General features: G+C 37.0%; 1 pseudogene; it reads right to left on the reverse strand.

The window, feature by feature from the left end:
- Positions 1-4,983: 4,983 nt before the first annotated feature.
- Positions 4,984-5,217, reverse strand: LOC129066871 (translation machinery-associated protein 7-like; annotated as a pseudogene).
- Positions 5,218-5,614: the final 397 nt, after the last annotated feature.

A 5,614-nucleotide genomic window follows, 5' to 3' on the forward strand; every position in this document is an offset into this window, starting at 1 on the left:
ATATGATGCAGCAACCCCATTTCTGGGTATATATCTAAAGGAAAATCGCTATCTCAAAGAGATACTTTCCCTCCTATGTTCATTACAGCATTATTCACAATAGACAAAATATGAAAATACCTAAGTGTCTGTCTATGAATAAGTGGATAAAAAAAATGCAGTATCAAATACTGTGGGAATGGGGAATGGGGTGGGACAGAGAAGGGCAAAGTGGGGAATATTGGGACAAATGTAATAGAATAAACAAGAATAAAATAAAATTTAAAAATACATATACAGATACACACAATGAAATATTATTCAACCTTAAAAATGAAGGAAATCCTGCCATTTGCTGTCATATGAGTGGAGCTAAAGGACATTATGCTAAGTGAAATAAGCCAGACACAGAAAAAGAAATACTACATCATCATATTTACATGTGGAATCTAAAATATCTAAACTCATAGAAGCAGCGATGAGAATGATAGTTGCCAGTGGCTAGGATTGAGAGATGATGATGATCAAAGATTAAAACATTTCAGTTATACAAGATGAATAACTTACAGATATCTATAATATACTACCTAATGAAGATAATTAATAATGTGTTATTGCATATTTGAAATTTGGAATGAGGGTAGAACTTAAGTGTCAACACAAACACATGCACACACACACACTGGTAACTATGTAGAAGAAATTCATATACTATTTATTAATGTTATGATTTTAATAATATTTTCATAATGTATGCATATATCAAAATATGAAATTTTATACATTAAATATACACAATTCTTATAAATCAGAGATATCTCAGTAAAGATGTTTTTTAAACCTAGAATTTTAATAAAGGTTTATTGGTAAGCCAAATAAAAAAGGATACTATAGAAAAGGTAAAGCAAGGCAGTGGTGTGTGACTGGTCTTGAATATAAAGATAATCTGTTTTGGAGCCCATATTTATTGCAATTAGAAAATTCCAAAAGAGCTTTGTCTTTGCTCTGTTTTAATATTACTTTCTTATGTCATATTAAGGTTATTTTTACAACTTAAAACATTAAAATATAAAGGTTACAAATTTCAAAGTCTTTAGATTATCAAATTGTAGATAATATACTAGCAAAATATTAAGAATTGGTATAAACTGGCCAAATATAGTATTGAGTTACTACTGTTTTTAAAGCTATATTCTTTTGCCCCAGGCTAAATTGAATTTGCCATTAATTGCACTCTATTGATCTTTGAATTGGATCAGGTAGTCTTTATTTTGTGAGCCAGGATGCTATTTTGTGATGCTGTGCACTGCTTACTTGTTACCTTCCACCATAAAGACAACTGCAGTTTCAGGAATGAGCAGACATATCAATTAGTTAGTAATCAGCATATAAAGTCCTTTGAGTATCTGAGACTACTTTCTATTCATACTTAGACTGTGAATGGAAAGTTCTCCTGGAAAAAAATTCTACGGGACACAGAACAAGATGAGATATTGGACCTCATTGTAAACTGGAAAATACCTGTTGTCTCTAGACCAGATGCTCCTGAGTGCATGCTTTCTCAGAGGAAAGGATCCTCAGTGCTCCTGTTAGCAAATCTGGAGCGGAAGCACTGGTACACCTGGCTGATGCATTCAAGCAAAGGACATGGATTCCCTCCTTATAATTGTGTGACATGTCAATTATGGCTCAAGAATTACCAAGCAAGGAACAAGTTGCCCCCAAATCAGAGGTCAAACTTGGAAAGATATTAAGTTGACCTAATTTAACCTCTATAACACAGGTGTTTTTGTACTGTCTTGACCTTGTTTTCAAGACCTGGCTAGAGAACATTTAATTCCCCTTCTTGAGCAACTGATTAAGTCCACACTCCCAACCATTTCTCCTATGAGACTCTCACACTCTGGGCCACTACACAACCATGATAATGGCTCCAGGACCAGGCAGCAGAAAACGAGAGACAGCCTATGGCCAAAGCCCACTGAAGTTATTCAAATTAGCCAGTCCTAAACCTGTGGACCCTTCCTCACTGTTTCTTTCCCACAGAAAGAAAAATAAAAAGTATTTGCTCACCATTCTCCCCTGCCCCCGCTCTGCCTCCTAACCACCCTCATGCTTCTCCTGAAGGCCCTGTGTTTCCCCCAGGAACTATAAGTCACAAAACAATAAAATCCCAGTTTCTCTCCTTAATCTGTATCAGACCTCTCCAAACCTCACTCAAGGTAATATGGTTAAAACAGCCTTCTCACTGAGTATGATGTTGGCTGTAGGTTTCTCATATATGACCTTTATTACATTGAGGAATGTTCCTTTTACTCCCACTTTCCTGAGTGTTTTGATCATAAATGGGTGCTGTACCTGATCAAATGCTTCTTTCCACATCTATTGACATGATCGTGTGACTTCTTTTGTTTATGTGATGTATTACATTTATTAATTCACAAATATTATACCATCTTTGCACCCCTGGGATGAGTCCCACTTGATCATGGTGGATGATCTTTTTAATGTATTGCTGGATATGGTTTGCCAATATTTTGTTGAGGATTTTAGTGTCTATGTTCATCAGCAATATTGGCCTATAGTTTTCTTTCTTTGGTGCGTCTTTATCTGGTTTTGGGATTAGGATGATGCTGGCTTCATAAAAAGAGTTTGGGAGTCTTCCCTCTTCTTGGAAAAAATCCCTCTTGGATTTTTTGGAATAGTCTGAGAAGGATAGAAGTTAGTTCTTCCTTAAATTCTCCTGTGAAACTGTCTGGTCTAGGGCTTTTGTCTGCCCAGAGTTTTTTGATTACTGCTTTGATTTCACCAGCTATTATCAGTCTGATCAGGCTTTCTGCTGCTTCTTCATTCAGTTTTGGAAGATTATATTTTTCTAGAAACTTGTCCATTTCACCCAGGTTTTCAAATTTCTTGGCAAATAGTTGTTCATAGTAATTGCTTACAATCCTTTGTATTTCTGTGGTATCAGTTGTAATTTCTCCTCTCATTTTTTATTTTATTTGTTTCCTCAGACAAGGGTTTGATCTACAAAATATATAAAGAACTCACAAGACTCCACTCCAGGAAGACAAATAATCCAATTAAAAAATGGGCAAAGAACCTGAACAGACACTTCTCCAAGGAGGACATATAGAGGGCCCAGAGACATATGAAAGGATGCTCAGCATCACTAGCCATCAAAAGAGATGTATATTAAAACCACAATGAGATACCACCTCACACCACTCAGAATGACCATCATTAACAAATCAACAAACAACAAATGTTGGTGAGGATGTGGAGAAAAAGGAACCCTTAGTACCCTGCTGGTGGGAATGCAGACTGGTGCAGCTACTGTGGAAAACAGTATAGAATTTCCCCCAGAAAACTAAAAATGGAACTTCCTTCTGACCTGGAAATTCCACAGCTGGGATTATACCCTAAGAATCCTGAAATGCCAATTTAAAAGAACCTATGCACCCTAACGTTCATAGCAGCACAATTTACAACAGCCAAGTTCTGGAAACAACCTAAGTGCCCATCAGTAAATGAGTGGATCAAAAAACTATGGTACATTTACACAATGGGATACTATGCAGCAGAAAGAAAGAAGCTCCTACCCTTCACAACATCATGGATGGATCTGGAGAGCATTATGCTAAGTGGAATAAGCCAGGCTGTGAAAGACAAATACCATATGATCTCACCTATAAGTGGGACCTAATCAACAAAACAAACAAGCAAGCAAAATGTAACCAGAGACATTGAAATAAAGAACAAACTGACAGTAACCAGAGGAGAGGGAGGAGGAGAATAACAGGGGCAAAAAGGAGAAGGGTCATCAAGGAACATGTATAAAAGACCCATGGACAAAGCCAAAAGGGATGGGATTGAGGGTGGGAGGTGGGGGTGGGTAGGGTGGGGTAGTGATGGAGGGAAAATGGAGACAACTGTGCTTTAACAACAATAAAAAATAACTAAATAAATAAATAACCTCATCTTCTCAAAGAGAAAAGAAATGTACAGAAAAGGGAGGCAAATTGTCTGGAGCCTCAGTGTCCTTGGCAAAGATAGGTCCAAAATCCAGGCTTCTGATCACAGTCTCTTAATCCACAATTCCTTTCTTTAAACTTTACGTGAAAAGCAGAGATTACCAGAGGATATCATACAATAAAATAACAATATCCCTAATGGGCTAGGCACTACTAGAACTTACTACTGTGTTTGGCACTGTACATAAACTACAATTCTTCAAGATGTATATTATAAAACTCAGTTTGCACTTGAGAAAACTGAGACTCGGAGAGGAGAATAGGCTCAGTGAGCAAAGCCACTTTGTACTTCATGATATAAGAAGCAATTCATAGTCATAATTCAAATGCTGAAGCTCCCAAAACAGTGTAGCAGCCACTGCCTTTCTTAAATTATATGAACTTCATTAAAATCAAAGATTCTTCCTCCTACACTGATGGAATAATAAAAATAAAGGCATGGAGGAGATAAATAATAGTTGAGAGTTTCTTTAATTTTAATGAATCCACAGGAAGAAATCAGCATAATCTAAATGAGGAGAATATGCATTTCCCATTCCTCTCTCTTTTCTTCATTTATCCATATCCCACACTCTCATTTTTTATATTTGTTGAATGCAGATAATGTGTAAGACACTGTTCCAAGTATTTTATTATTTTATTTTATTTTTTAATTTATTTTATTTTTGAAATGAGTTGGATGAATGCCAGGTGGCACAGAATTCAGGATAGAACAAAGACTGAAAAATATACTTTGACAGGACTCTGGGCTGGTTTCACTCTGACCTCACAGCTCAGGTTAAAATGGCAGAGTGAGAAGGACTAAGAGATGAGCTATTGTATCATCATCATCATCATCATCATCATCATCATCATCTTTACAAAAGTTTATTCTTAAATGTACAACAGGTTCTGAGACAACACTTCATTCTAGTTATAGGTGGCAAGAGATGTTATGACAGGGAATCCAGATGTTAAAAAAGGAATGGAATTAAGGATCACTGTTGCCCCAGGCACAAGGAACAGCTCGTTTTTTGCCAAATTTCTTAATTGCACCTGTGGCCAGGATGGCCTTACCCATGTCTTTCGTTTTTAGCTCCTTCAGTTTCATTTCTTCTGCTTCCTCTCATTTTGCTCCTGCTTAAATGCCTTATCTCATCCATTTCCCTGGTTTGTTTCTTGGGCTGCTTCAAGGGTTTTTCTTGCCACCTTCACAGCCAGACATGGCACCTGCCCCCGCTTCCCTTGACCCTGCCACCAGAAGCTCCTGTTCCAAGTATATTATGTATAATCCTCACAACAACCTCCTGAGATATTATTAACCCATTTTGTGGATGAGGACATGGAGGCACTCAGCAAGCAGCATGTTCCAGACCCTGCTCTCTTAGCCACTATACTGAATTTATTCTCTCATATGACACATGCTTATAAATATACCTGTGCATTTTTTCCCAGTGAAAAGATCCAAATGAAATACATAGGAAAGCCTAGAAATTATATACAATTTCACCACATCTGTCCCTGGGACTGTTTCTATATTATTCCAAGGTATTTTTTTGCTCTCCAAACGTCAGCATGGAGAGAATGTTCTTAGCTGTTATTAGAATCTGTGCTGTGACTAA

The sequence above is a fragment of the Pteronotus mesoamericanus genome, unplaced genomic scaffold (genome assembly GCF_021234165.1).
Source record: "Pteronotus mesoamericanus isolate MK-2021 breed Mesoamerican mustached bat unplaced genomic scaffold, CSHL_Meso_final contig_20, whole genome shotgun sequence".
NCBI classification, from domain to species: Eukaryota; Metazoa; Chordata; class Mammalia; order Chiroptera; family Mormoopidae; genus Pteronotus; species Pteronotus mesoamericanus.